At 45.5% G+C, this 14,858-nt stretch overlaps 1 pseudogene; it reads right to left on the reverse strand.

The window, feature by feature from the left end:
- Positions 1–8,143: 8,143 nt before the first annotated feature.
- On the reverse strand, positions 8,144–9,657 carry LOC123781172 (keratin, type II cytoskeletal 8 pseudogene; annotated as a pseudogene).
- Between the last annotated feature and the right edge of the window lie 5,201 nt (positions 9,658–14,858).

Raw genomic sequence — 14,858 nt, forward strand, 5'->3', positions numbered from 1 at the left:
TCTTAGGCACCAGTCCCTTTTAGTTTCCATCTATTCTTAATACTGTCTAAAAGTAAATGAGTTCTGACATTTCTAGTGAGCCCCCAAGTGGTAAAGATGCCACTGGTTAGCAGGCCACACTCGGAGTAGCAAAGATCTAGGGCTGCAAGCTCCAGTAGGGTAACCATGAGCTGTGTGTATTGGCCATGTGAAATGTGGCTGGTCCAGGTTGCAATGTGCTGTGACAGAGAAAGAAAAATGAGAAACTGGAGGGGAGACTTTCCTGCTCCCATTTCCTGCACGAAGAACCTCCCTCTTGAAGCAAAGGAACTCAAAGTATTCCCACACTACACTGCATCACTCCATGCTGCTAACTTCACAAGGACACGTACCACATGTTTCAGTGAGTCATTATGATTCCAGCACCTGGCATGATGCCTGACCTGTGAACGTCCTTCAACATAGACCTTGAATGAATGAATGAATGGAAGAACAAATGTATGAAAAAACGAAGTGGTGGTCACAGGGGGCCCAAGATAGAGGAGAAATCACAACAAACTCAGTGTACAGCTGCTTGACCACCTCCATGTAATTTGGTAGTTGAGCTCCATGGGATGAGACCCATTCATCTTTGAACCCCTCACAATGCCTTGCCTTTAGTAGGGGGAACTCAATAAATGTTGCATGAAATTATATTTTTTAAAAAAGTAAATGAATTCTACTAACGGCCATTGCCATTCCTTGAATTATTCTTATGGTATCTAGGTCTTCCTTGCAATCACACAGCCCAAGATTTGGCCAACGGCTTCCATTTTCTCTAAAGCTCCCATTAAATCGTGTTAAGTAATTTCAAAAAAAAAAAATATAAAAATATTGACTGGGGTGCCTGGGTGGCTCAGTTGGTTGAGTGTCCAACTCTTTTTTTTTTTTTTTAAAGATTTTATTTATTTATTTGACAGAGATAGAGACAGCCAGCGAGAGAGGGAACACAAGCAGGGGGAGTGGGAGAGGAAGAAGCAGGCTCATAGCGGAGGAGCCTGATGTGGGGCTCGATCCCAGAATGCCAGGATCACGCCCTGAGCCGAAGGCAGACGCTTAACCGCTGTGCCACCCAGGCGCCCCTGAGTGTCCAACTCTTGGTTTCAGCTGAGGTCATGATCTCATGGATTGTAAGATTAAATCCCATGCTCAGCAGGGAGTCGGCTTGAAGATTCTCTCATTCCGCCCCTCCCCCACTCACATTCTCTCTCTCTCTCTCTCTCTCTCTCTCTCTCAAATCTTAAAAAAATAGTATCAATGCTAGTCTGTTTAAAAGTTTTATATTCCCATTTACATTACTTTAAAAGTAGGTTCAGGGGTATCTGGCTGCCTCAGTTGGTAGAGCATGCGACTCTTGATCTCAGGGTTGTAAGTTCAAGTCCCACATTGGGTAGAGAGAACTGCCAGTGAGGTAGGGAGATCACACAGCCTGCAAGGACTCACAGACTCAGCGCAGGGTCTTTGCTGCTCCGCCAGGAGAAATGTATGATCCTTCACTGACTAGAGTGTATAAGGTCTCAAAGACCTTGAGAATCCTTTGTTTCTATAACTCCCAAAAGGAGACATCTTCATCCTTCATTCAGAGACATTCCGAGTATGCAGATAATTCACAACAGGGCTGGGGGAGAGTTGCTGTCCATTTATTCATGTATTCATTCTTTCTTGATTACTCTTTGCCAGGCACTGTTATGAACAACGTACAGCTTAGAACAAGACAGATAATGTCCTTGTTCTCTTTTGGTGCTTATATTGTAGAGAAGGAGACAGAAAATCAATAAGTAAACACAAACATAGACAAGTTAATTTGAAATAATTATAGTGTCGTGAAGACAATAAGGCTAACACGAGAGGCGGAGGGTGGGGGGCATGGGATGGTCGGGAAGACTTCTCTGAGGAGGTGACTTATATTGTAAAGTAAACTTTCACTGAAGAATAACATACATGCAAAAATGTGTGCATGTCCTAAGTGTACAGCTTGATGAATTTCTGCAGAGTGAACACATGCAGCTAACTACCACTCAGAAGAAGAAATAGAGCTTTACCAACACCCTGGGAGCACCCCCACTCCCTGATGGGGTGACATTTGATCTGAGACCCACATGCTAAATAGGTGACTGTGCAAAGCTCTAGGCTCAGAGTATTCCTGAGGAAGAGGAGAACAATGGGAAGCCAGAAAGAATCTGGAGTGTTTGAGGGACAGAAAGAAGGCCAGTTTGTACCAGTTTGTTGATGTGGCACAGCAGTATTTGGGCTATGTGTTTGTAATATGACTCTCATCTTGGGACTGGAAAGGAAGCAACACCTTGATTATAAATGCTATTCAGGCCCCATCTCTCAGTAAGTTGGGCTCTTCGGATCCCAAAGTAGCTTGGAGCAGAGAGTCTTAGCAGGAAAATCTTCAGATAGTTTATGGATCACATAGTGTCCACCACATCCAAGGAGGGCAGTTGTCCTAGTCCAAGCCCAACTCAGATATAGAGACTTATGAAAAGATTTTATAATCTCTCACATTACGATAATTTCCCTAGATTTTTTTTTTTCAATTCCATCAACCTCCCTTCCCCATAGTAACCCATTAAATAAGAGTACCTCCTGTTGTCTTGTCCAGGGCCTTGGTCTTGACATTGGATATTCCAGAATTTCATCATGACAATACGCCTGAAAATCCCAATTTACCTAAACATTTGAATATAGGCGGGGTTGGTTCCTGAGAAAGGGATGTAGGGAAATGACAGAGGTACCGGGAGACACTTACGTAACTGGAAACAGTAGGAATGAAGGGGAGGTTGTTACACAAACGTCTGTTCCTCAAAGCTATTATGCTCAGAGGAGATATGTCAAATTGTTTTCTTCCCACCCTAGTTAAGTTTTAAAGATTTATTTATGTGTGTGTGTGAGAGAGCAAGAGCGTGAGAGCATGAGTGGAAGGGGCAGAGGGAGGGGAAGAGAGAATCTCAAGCAGACTCCACGCTGAGCGTAGAGCCTATGGGGGACACCCAACAGACTACGCCACCTAGGGGCTTCCACCCTCGTTAAGTTTCAATTCTGCTTTAACATTAGACAGTCCTACAAGTGTTGATATTTTCTTGTATGAACAACATGCATTCAGAACTTGACAGATGAGCACTTTGGTGAGGCAGTCATGCCTTCACACCGGGACACAAATTAACCTAATTTGGTCCCTGACTGCCTGTGCAGAGGCTCCATCTGGGCCCCCAGCCGCTGGTTAGGGTTTCTGATGAGCTCAGAGCATATCCACTGCTCTCAGTGTCCATGCTGGGCCACCATGGAGAACTCTGCAGGGTGTGACCACTCCTGTGGTGGACATCGCTGCTCTAAGGTAGGCACAAACAGGACCCTGTTCTGTGCCAGTCTGTAGATGGCTGTGACTTCTCCCACAGTTCTTCGCTGGCTGCTGCCCCCAGCCCTCAGATGCCAGAAGTGTGTGGTGGAGGACCATCTCCTCTCCTTTCACTACACTCTGTGAGAGGGTCCCCAAGCAGAGCTGCATGAGCTCCAAAGTGTTTCCATGTTTATTTACAGCCTTTTGATCGACAGAGAAGTCTGACATGATCCCCCTGGGGGCTGAGTCAAGAGACAAATTAGAAGGACAGATACCTGGATGAGCTCAGAATTTTCCCATCCTTAGGAGTCTCTTACAGCTTAACAGGATGTTTCTTACCCTTAGGGTATGTTCCTTCCCCAGAGGCTCCTTAGTTTACCTCCATACAAATATCTGTCAGCCACTTCCCGTCTGCCAGGTGTGTGCAGGCATCCTGACTCTCCAGCCTCAACACAGCACTAGTTCTTTCTCAGGGTGGCTCTGCAGCTCACTGATGGTTTACCATACAGGCTCAGGAAGGCCTGAATCTTGCAGCCTTGCACCGGGAGTCCCTACTCCTTTTAAAAAATGTTCAATGCTTTTTTATTTTTTCAATCAGCAAAAGCCTGATCCTTGTTTTGACAAGTCATGTCCCAACAAGAGAAGGCAGTGCTTGCAGTCAAACTACCTTAACATGTAAATCTCCTGGGAAGTTGGATAATTTCTTTGGCTCAATCTTAGCGAGGAGGATGAGGGAAGGCAGTGGGCTCCTAACTGATCTCTCAGACCAGAGTCTCACCCCGGTAATTTATCTGCTTGCATGGGGCCATTTGAGTAATCTTTCTAAAGTACTGAGTCATTCCTCTGCTGTGATCGACTCCCGATTTTGACTCAGGTCATGATCTCACCTCACCCTCAATAAGGGATCAGCCTGCATTGGGCTCCCTGCTCAGTGTGGAGTCTGCTTCTGCTTCTCTCTCTCTCTCCCTCTGCCCCCTCCCCCGCCCCCATGCACTCTATCTCCAAAATGAATAAATCTTAAAAACAACAACTTCTGCTTACCCATCACTTAAAGGCTGATGCCTTCCTGATCCTTCTTGATCCAGTAGCCACCTTACTTCTCCTGCCTCTGCTTTCCTTACTTCCCTCTGCATGCCGAACTTCCCAGTCACATTTGTCTATTCCATGCCTGTACCTTTCCTCATGCTGTTCCCTTTGTTTGGTATACCGCCTTCCCCTCCCCTTTACTACTAGCTGGCAAGCTACTCATCCTTTAGGCCCAGCTCACAGGTCCTCCTCTAAGAAGCCCTTTCCTCCTGACATCTTAAATTGTCTCCTTACTGCAGGGAAGGTGTCCCCAGCAGGACGTGCAGGGCCTGGCTCAGTGTGTTGAAGCAGAGTTGAAGTGCTACTGAGAGGTTGGTTCTTCTGAGACCTGGCGTGCCTCTCTATAGGGCATGGATTTTCTCCTTGGTTGTGTTTGTGAAATGCACTTTCTCTCCTTATTTGGCTTCTGGGGCCCAGAGTGCCATCCATGAGTGCATAAGGGAGTTGCCTCTTCGTGCAAGATCATCAGCCTCTTTAATCCCCCTTTGTAACTGGATTATGTCAGATTTTACTGTGTGCCTGGAGGCATCCTGTGGGCCTCATTTCAAAATAACAGAGAAATGTCATACTAACCGCCCCTCCCAGGCCCCCACGACAACGTATTTGTTTTTGAAACATTTTCATAGAATAATATTCAGGGAAGAAACAGGAACAAGGGGAAAAGAACCCAAAACCCTCCCAAATTCATGAGACAGCTAATGTGCTAAGCGTGTCCAAAGACTCTCAGCTCCTCTAGGAGATCTGCAGGAGAACCAAAAAGGAGTCACCGTGTGGAGGGGTGAGTGCCTGTACTGCCTGGACAGATGGAACTCTATTGGGCTGCCAGTGGGGAGGACCTGGTGTAAACAGGACCCTTAATCAAAGCCCAAGCCACTGCTAATTGACTAGGTAGTAAATCAACAAGAGGCAGACACTGAGGGTGGCAGTGGGGTAGGGGTAGGGGTGGTATAGGGCTAGGGGGTATGGGTGAGGGGTGGGAGGATTAAAGTCTTGGAAAGTCAGAGCTGAGGCACTTAGAATGAGCGAGATTCTCTGGCCTGTGCTATTCCTATCACTCCTTGGCTCAGAAACCGGTAGAGTGCTTCCCTTTTATAGCCACCCCTGGAGCCCCCTTCCCTGGCAACCACTCATCTGTTTCCATCTCTCTCGTTTGGTCATTTCAAGAATGTTATAGAAATGGAACCATACTGTCTGCAGCTGTTTTGAGGTAGGCTTTTTCGCTGGGCGTAATTCCTCTGTGTATCAATAGTTTGTTCCCTTTTTTTTTTTTTTAAAGATTTTATTTATTTATGTGAAAGAGAGACAGCCAGCAAGAGAGGGAACAGAGCAGGCGAGTGAGAGAGGAAGAAGCAGGCTCCCAGCAGAGGAGCCCGATGTGGGACTCGATCCCGGAACGCCGGGATCACGCCCTGAGCCGAAGGCAGACGCTTTAACGACTGTGCTACCCAGGCGCCCCTAGTTTGTTCCCTTTTATTGCTGAGGAGTATCCCATGGTTTACATGTATTACCAGTTGTGTAACCATTCCATGAAAGGGCGGTACAGGAAATTCTTTTGAGGGAGCTATTCTGTATCTTGACTCTGGTGGTAAAATTGAACAAAACACATGTACACAGTGCATGCACAAGTGCTGAAAGTTGAATAAGATGGGTGGATTGTATCAATGCTAATTTCTTAATTGTGATTCTGGGCTATAGGTCTAGAAGATGTCAACACTGGGGGAAACTAGACGAAGGATGTATTGGATTTATCTGTAGTGTTCTTACAACTGCATATGAATCTACAATGATCTCAAACACAAAACAAAAAACGATTGGTGGTGTTCCTTTGCCTGTGGAACAAAGGATAAACCCTTTGATCTGGAACTCAAGGCCCTTCCATGGTCTGGCTCCACCTTCACCTGCCTTCAGTCTCCTCTCTCACAATGTCAGCAGGGCTGACTTATTCAACATTTCATACCAGTTACTTTTCTTTAAAGTAAACGTTTCTTTTTAGTTGAAATGTGATGTTCAAATGGGAAAGGGGTCAAATCACAAAGGTGCAGCTTAATGAATTTTCAGAACATGAACTCACCCATATAACCAGAACTAGAATAAGAAGTAAAACATCGCCAGGACTCCAGATGACCACCCCCTACCCCCCGCCCTGCCCCACTGCCATCACCTCCTGTCCACTTACTACCCTCCAAAGGATAATTGCTGTCTGATTTCCATCCCATATATTGGTTTTTCCTGTTTTTAAACTTCATATAAATGAATTCATGGATTCATTTTAATTGGCTTCCTTTGTTCAGCATGTGATTAGATTGATTCATGCTGCAGGTAGTAGTGGTTCATTATCTTTGCTGTATAGTATTTTTTTCCAATGTGTGAAAAAAACCACAGTTGCTCAATTTATACATGGTACTATTGGTGATTATTGGCTTGTTTACAGTTTGGGTTATTTCAAATAGATCTGCCATGAATGCTCTTTAACATGCTTTTTGGCTCATGTCTGTACTCATTTCACTTAGATTAATACCTAGAAGTGGAATTGCTGGGCCATAGGATATACATGTGTGTAGCTTTAGTCGGTAGTGCCAAATACTTTTCTAAAGTAGTTACAGCAGTTGAGACCATTCCCAGGAGCACAGGGGAGTACTTGTGGTTCTGCATCCTTGCCAATTTTTGGCATCATCAGTCTAATTAATTGTAATCATTCTGGTGGGGTGTGTAGTGGTAGCTCATTATTGAGGACTGGTTGCAAGAGGATTTTCTGCTCTTCCCCACCAGGAGGAGAGTGCCATTGCTTGTTACTCAGTGCAAGGGTTACCATGGGGATAGAGAGGTTTTCCCACTTCTCCAGAGGCAGATGGCTATGTCTTTCCCTTCTGCAAACAGAGGATCTTAGCCTGGGCCTCAGGAGTGGGGGGTTGCCTGCCACTCCCCTAGTGGTTTAAGGGTTTGACTTCTTATAAGAGAATGTTCTGGAAAATGGATGGGGTTGCATGTCTGCAGGCCAATGAGGGCTCTCTCAGCTGTCCTGCCTGCCTCAGTCTTTCTTCTGAGTAGCTGGTGGAGATTATGGAAAACAGCTTGGGAATATGAACCTCTCTTCTGTCTGGGGTTCCCGTGGATTCTTAACTTCATGCCAACTCACACTTCACTTTTAAGAATTTGTTATAATGCTAGCTCTTTTCTTCTTGCCCTGTTCCTCCAAAGAGGCTCTGGCAAAGGTGAAACAGTTCTTGTGTATTGTCTCTCTGTGGTAGGGCTTGTCATTCATAGGAATTCAGATCTCCTGATTTGCTTTGTAACCTCCATACTCTTGATGTGCTCAAGGGAAGTTATGGTTTTATAGATTGTCTGGTTTTCTCTCATTGTTGGGGTAGGAGGTGTGTTCTCTTGTGGCTTTCTACCTCTCACTGTGGTTTTTAATTTGAATTTCTTTCATGACTAATGAGTTTGAGCTTTTTTTTTTTTTTTTTTTCCAGAGCCAGCTGAAGCGTTATTTGGGAAAAGACACTTGAATTGACTTTTACTTAGGGGCATGGGCAAGAGAGGATACCCAGGACAGTAGACTAACCCCCAAGGGTAGAATGAGGACTGGGGCTGAGCCTTAGGTGGGTCTCCTATTCCCAATCACTCCCCTGCACATTCCCCCAAAGGCTCTATGGCAGCCACAGGAGAGAAGACACTGGGAGGGACCTCAGTGGCTGTTTACTTGGACAGAACAACAGACAACTCAGACATGAGCTTCCCTTTGTGGGTCTCGATCTTCCTTGCAACCGTGGCCTTGGAGAAGCTGAGCAGCTGAAGGAGCTGGAGCCCCAGACAGAGCTGAAGCTGGCCCAGAAGAAGCTCAGGCTGTAGCTGAGGCCAGGGCTCATGAGACGCCCATGGACTGAGCTCAGCCCACCAGAGTAGCTGCTGGTGGTCTTGGTGTGGCTAGTCATGTTCTGCATTCCACATTCCAGCCGGCTTTCCTCACCCTCCAGCAGTGTGGTAGGTGGTGATCTTGATGTTCAGCGCCAGCTTGATGTTCTTGAGCTCCTGGCATTCACACAGCTGCCATGCCATGTCCTACTTGGCTTGCTCAGGGGACCCTCTGGCTCTGCCAGCTTGGCATTGGCCTTCTTAATGGCCAGCTTCCTAAACTGCTCTGCACCAGTGATGGCAAACCCCAGGAGAGCCCTTTGGACTTTGAGGGTGTAGATTTCAGCCTGGATTTGTCTGATGTTCCGGTTCATCTCAGAAATCTCTTTGTGCAACAGAGGTTATCCCTGTGCTTCCCAGCCAGTGTCTGCATTTCCTCATACTTGATCTGGCACATGGTTTCAGCATTGGCCTGCCTATGGTTGGTGATCTCCTTGTACTGGGCCTTGACCTTGGTGATCCAGGGAGTGCTGTTGTCCATGAAGAGGACCATGGAGGTGCCAGAGACCTATGACTGCAGTTCTTGGTTCTCTTCTTCATACAGTGGCCTTAGGGAGTTGCTCTTGTCTGTCAGCCCTTCCAGGTGGGACTCCAGCTCTGCCATGTTCATTGTCAGCTTCATCCACAGCCATTTTGACAAGGACAGTTTCATCCTCCGTCTCTGCATGCTCTTTGATCTCTCTTTAATCTCTTGCTTGTGCTTATTCTTGAAGTCCTTCACCAGCCCCTGCATGTTGCCAAGCTTTGTCTCCAGCTTCAGCTTCTCCTGGGCAACTATGTCCAGCTGTTGCCCAAAGTTGATGTAGCTCTCGAACATGTCCATGTTGCTCTGGGCCATTTTCTGTCGCCTTGTTGATAAAGGAGGTGAACTTTTTCTTGAGGTTCTTGATCTCCTTGTCCTAGGTGTGCACGGCCTGGGTGTTGGGGTGCACTTCCAGCTTAATGGGGCTGAGGAGGCTCTGTTTCACTGAGACAGCTGTGATGTTCCTCCTACCCCTGGCCCCGATGTAGCCCCTGACCACACTCATGCTAGTGCCCAGGCCACCCCAGGAGCTGCTGCTGCTGCCCACCTCGGAGAAGGCCGAGGAACTGATGTGGGTGCCAGGCACACTCGTGAAGGAGTGGCTGCTGAAGGCCCAGGGACCAGAGGTGGACACCTTCTAGGACTTCTGAGTCACCCTGCTGGACGCAGTGGAGGCTGGAGTGCAAGTGAGTAGGCTGAACCAGACAGAAACTTGAGGCACTGAGAAACTGCTTCTAGGTGTGGGAACTTCAGCACCTTTTAATATAACAACCATATCTTTCATTTACCTGCTCCATTGCCTTTGTCTGAAATGCCTTTTCCTTTTATTCTCTGCCTATTCCTTTAAGGGTTACTTCAAGGGTCCCTTTGTCCATGCAGCTGTCCCTCACCACCTCTGTCTTCATCCGCCATCCCTACCAAAACTTACTCTCTCCTCCATTTCCCCAGCATTTTGTACTATTTGACTTAGGCAACTGGGAATTGGGGAAAGATATTACTTTTTTCTGGTTTCCATTAGTTTTCCTTATGATCAGCTAGGAGAAGCAGAGTAGGTGGATGAGAGGAAATATAAATGCCCAGGGTGGATTTTTCCTGGGACTTGAAGAGAGGAATAGGGCACAGAGATGATTTCTTCCAGAACTGTTATGGTTTCACCTCATTTCCCCAAAAGGCAGAGCTTACAGTCTGGGAATTTGTAGGAGGGTCATCTCATAAATACCCTAAAGGCATACTCCTGGTTAATTGAGCCCAAATTGCTGAAAACAAACTTTCTCGGGGTTATCCTCATCCTGCTGGGTATCAGCTTTCCCTAAAACCAAAATTGCTGCTTAGTCTAGACCTGCACGTTTATCGTTCTATTTTAAGAGAAGTCCCACATCCACACCAGAACAGCAGAGGTGGCTGCTCTACATAACACCGCCTTTCCCTTTGGCATTTACTTGTCGCCCTCACAGCCGTGAACCTTTTGTACATTTGCTGTCCCTGGCTACTTCTGGGCAGACCTCAGCTGCCTTGTTACCTTCCAGGGCAGCAGCAAAGCCAGAAATAGCAGTTTCAAAGTGAGAGAAGAGAAAAATAGGATATGTCTCAGTCACAGAAAAGGAAGCCTGCATCCCGAGGGTGGTCACAAAAGACCACCTGTTAATTAAGCCCTGACCAGACATGCCTGGCTGGGTATTCCTGTCCTTCTTTTCCTCTGATTCTGTGGACTGCATTTTCCCTTTACATTTTGCCTCTCTGTCTGGATTTTCTGGGTGAGTTGGTAAAGCACTTTGGTTTTCTGTGATTTTCTCCCGCAGTGACCTCAAGACAGTGGTGTGCTGGTAAACTTTTAACAACCAGCTTCCAGGAAGAGAAGCCTTGATTTGCAGTGTTTGCCCATTTCTGTAGTGTAAATACTTTCACCGTAGTTGATTTTAAGCTGCTAACGTGGTATCACTGAAAATGGCGTTGGGCAGAGATGTGCAAGAGCACACAATTATATATGTGAGTGAAATAGGTGTAAATAACTTCAAGATCATAGATCAATGATTGGCAAATTATGGCCTGTAGGCCCCATTTGACTCATGGCCTGTTATTGTGCAGCCCATGAGCTAAGATTGGTTTTTATCTTTTTAAAGCATTGTTAAAAAAACAATATATGACAGACTGTCTGTGACCCTCAAAGCCTAAAATATTTAATATTTGTCCCTTTGCAGAAAAAGTTTGCTGACCCCTGGCATAGATAACAGTAAAATGTAGTAAAGTAACTGGGAAATGGCGAATTTGGGGTATTTTCACTGTTGGATTTTCATATCATTTATTTAATTGTTAATGTGTATTATTTAACTTTTTAAATAATAGTTGTGTTTAACAACCACAAAGTTCCTCCAAATTTAATAGCTGGTTCTCATGATCAGTAAGAGCTGACTTGAGCATACCACTGCCTCAAGGGTCATTGCTTCGGGGACCTCAAGGTTCTTTAACCAAGTCTCTTCACATTATAGATGGGGAAACTGAGGTCCAGAGAGAATGATTTACCCAAGATCACTTGGCAAATTAGTGGCAGAGCCAAGTTTTTTGCCCCCTACTTCTGTTGTATTTGGTCCTTTGATGCTGTCTAACAAATTCCTTTGGTCCCTTTTTTATTGCTTTTACCTCTTAACTCCCTGATTTCCTCTGAAGTCGGAGCTGACACTTGGCCCCATATGGTGCGCCCCCGCACTGCACAGCCTGGGCCAGCACATGGAAGAACCGGTACACTGACTTAACTGGGACCCTGTTCAGATTCACTGACTTACTCATTTTTCTGTTTACTTTGAGGATAAATATTCTTTTCCTCTCCTCTAGATTGTTGCCCCCTGGGTATGTTCTCAACTCCTGACTTTTCACCCAGTCTTGGTTTCTTCCGACAGGATGGGTGTTCTTGTACTAGCCTCCTTGACCATCACCTCCCCTTTGGGGTTTGCATTTGGGCACTCTTCTGCTAAATCTTTGTTCTCAGCCAACTGGGACCCTGTTTATTGTGAGAGAACCTAATGTTTTCTGAGGAGTGAGGCATGGGTTGGGGAGGGAGCAGAGAAAGCTGGGCCTGAGAAAGAGGAAAATGCTGGGTGGGTGGCTGGGGCTGCATCTCCTGTGAGTTGTTGAGTGAGGGGTAGGATCCAGGCTAGAGAGAGGAGACAGGAGGGAGAGATAAGAAGCAAGGAGCAGAGACAAGCTCTGGGTTCGATGGCTTCCATAGTTCCACAAAGCTAGGCTAATGTCCTGTGCTTTGGGGGTATCTCTGATCTCTTTAGTAATCTTATAATCAACTCCCACGTACTTTGAGCTAGTCTAAGTGGATTCTTGCTCTTTGTGACCATTAAAACACTGGAAGTCTCAGCATCTTTATGGACAAGGGCTAGCTGAGGCACTGAGGGCAGGTGACCCAGGGAATGAGCAGGCACCTTCCATTGGAGTCCCCTGGCTGGCCAGGAGCTATGGCAAGGTCCAGTTGCTTTCTGCTGTTTTCTCTTCCTCTTTTCCCAGAGTGGTTGAATGCCAAATTGTTGTTATAGCACAGTTAATGTAGTCACAGGCGGGGGCAACTATAGTTATTGGCCTGATTTTGTTATATTCTACGGTTCCAGAGAGAAAGTGATAAATTATAAAAGATTTCCTATAAATATAGAAGTAAAATAATCTTAGTTTGAAGAAAGTTTTCATTTTATGTTTAGTTCTGTGAAGCAAAATTAAATTCATTTGAATCAATAGATCGAACAGATAATTTGGGAATGCACATACATCTGGCATTAGAAAATCATCATAGATTTGGGGCCCCTGGGTGGCTCAGTCAGTTAAGCATCCGACTCTTGATTTTGGCTCAGGTCATGATCTCAGGGTCTTGAGACTGAGCCCTGCATTAGGCTCCATGCTCTGCGCAGAGCCTGCTTGAAATTCTCTCTCTCCCTTTGCCTCTTGGCCCTCCCCCCCATGTCCCTGCTCACACTCATGTGCACACTCTCTCTCTCTCTAAAAAAAAAAGGAAAAAAATCAGGGATATTATAAACCTATTTATTGTTAAGACATCATAATGGCACTAAAAAACAGCTATAAAGAAAAAAAAATAATGCTCAGAATTCTATTTCCCTGCAAATAATACGTTAATTTTGGCTGACTTTCTGCCTGTCCTTATTTACATAAGCTTTTGCACAGTTGTGTGCAAAATGATATACATATACATTTTTCAGTTATGAAAAGTTTCCATGTTTCTATAATCTATGAAATTTTCCTTTCTAATGGTTGAGTGATAGTGTTTCTAGTGGGTTTACAAGAGTTTGCTTAATTATTCTATAATTAGATATTTAGATTGCTTCCAATTTTTGGTGTAATTTTTGATAATTCAATGAACTTTTTCCTAAGATTTTATTTATTTATTTTAGAGAGTGAGCAAATGGGAGGGGCAGAGGGAGAGGGAGAGAGAGAATCTCAAGCAGACTCTAGGTGGGGTTCCATCCCAGGACCCTGCGATCATGACCTGAGCTGAAATCAAGAGTTGGATGCTCAACTGACTGAGCCACCCAGGTGCCCCAGTGAACATTTTTTATATTTGATTTTTTTTTAAAGATTTTATTTATTTGACAGACAGCCAGCGAGAGAGGGAACACAAACAGGGGGAGTGGGAGAGGAAGAAGCAAGCTCCCAGCGGAGGAGCCTGATGTGGGGTTCGGTCCCAGGACTCTGGGATCATGCCCTGAGCCAAAGGCAGACGCTTAACGACTGAGCCACCCAGGTGCCCCTGATTTTAAAATTAAAATGCAAAATTCCTCAGCAAAAATCCCCTGGAGTGGGATTACTGGGTGATGAGGGAAGGCTGGCTCCAGAAGGAACACTGAATTTAGAGTCAGAGACCTGGGATTGATCTTTGATCTATTACCTGTGTGATCTTGGGCAAATTACTTCATGTCCATGACTTGTAGTTTTCTCACCTGTAAACCTTATTTATGCTGTTTCATACCTCATAGGATTTTAATGAGCATTGATGAGATATCATAAGTATTTACACATAGCATATTCAAATGAGTTAGTTGAAAGGGGATAGACATTTTTATATTTCTTGATCTATATCACCAAATTCTTTTTCAGAATATGGAATCATCAGTGATGTAAGAGTATATGCAGGTTTGAGGGCTAACTTACCAGAATTTTATGATTTTGAAGTTCATTATAACAGGTGAGATGATATTAACAGATACTTAGAGATATTCCTAAGTGTGCAAAAGAAATGCTTAGATACTGAAAAGAAAAAAAAAATTAGTAGGCAAAGCACAGCATGGTATGAAATGACTGAAATAAGAGGAAGGATCAAAGAGACCGGGGTGGGGAGGGGCTGTGGCAGAGGAAGTCAGTACTTTTCTGATGCATCTCTAACCTTTGTCAGGTCGGCTTATGGGTGGGCCCCATTCAATATTTCCCTTTCTTTCTAGATGGGCAGTGCACAGTTCTCTCCCAGGGCCCTGGCAGATGCTCCCCAACTCAGTTCTTCCCTGCCCTCCACCCTTAGAGGAGCAGATGTAGAGCAGGGAGGGAACAATGCCCACATTGTAAGCCCAGCTGTCACACACAGCTCCCTGCTTTCCTCCCCACCACAGAGGCTGCCCCCATGCTGCCAGAGCCTTCAGCCCACTCTTCTGCCCACTCAGGCTCATCCCTGCCAGACCCCAGGGCAAACAATGCCTGTTTGTACTCAGGCACTGGTTTCCTTCTTGCAAGGAAACCGACCTTTCTTTGCAGAATAGCCTTTGGCCCATCTCTGACTTAGGAAGGCGGCGTTCTCTCTCTAAAGCTGTGTCCTTGGCATTGGAGGAAGGGAAAGCCACCTCAGTTTCAAGGGATCTGGTGGAAGTGACTTGGGTCTATTCCTTCTTCTCATGAGGCTTAAAGTGGTCTTGACCATAAAGTGAAGGAGAAACATCAAAACAACTATGGTGAGACCCGTGCTTCAGAACTGTTCTT

Source organism: Ursus americanus, chromosome 18 (genome assembly GCF_024610735.1).
Source record: "Ursus americanus isolate L20-20 chromosome 18, mUrsAme1.1.p, whole genome shotgun sequence".
NCBI lineage: Eukaryota > Metazoa > Chordata > Mammalia > Carnivora > Ursidae > Ursus > Ursus americanus.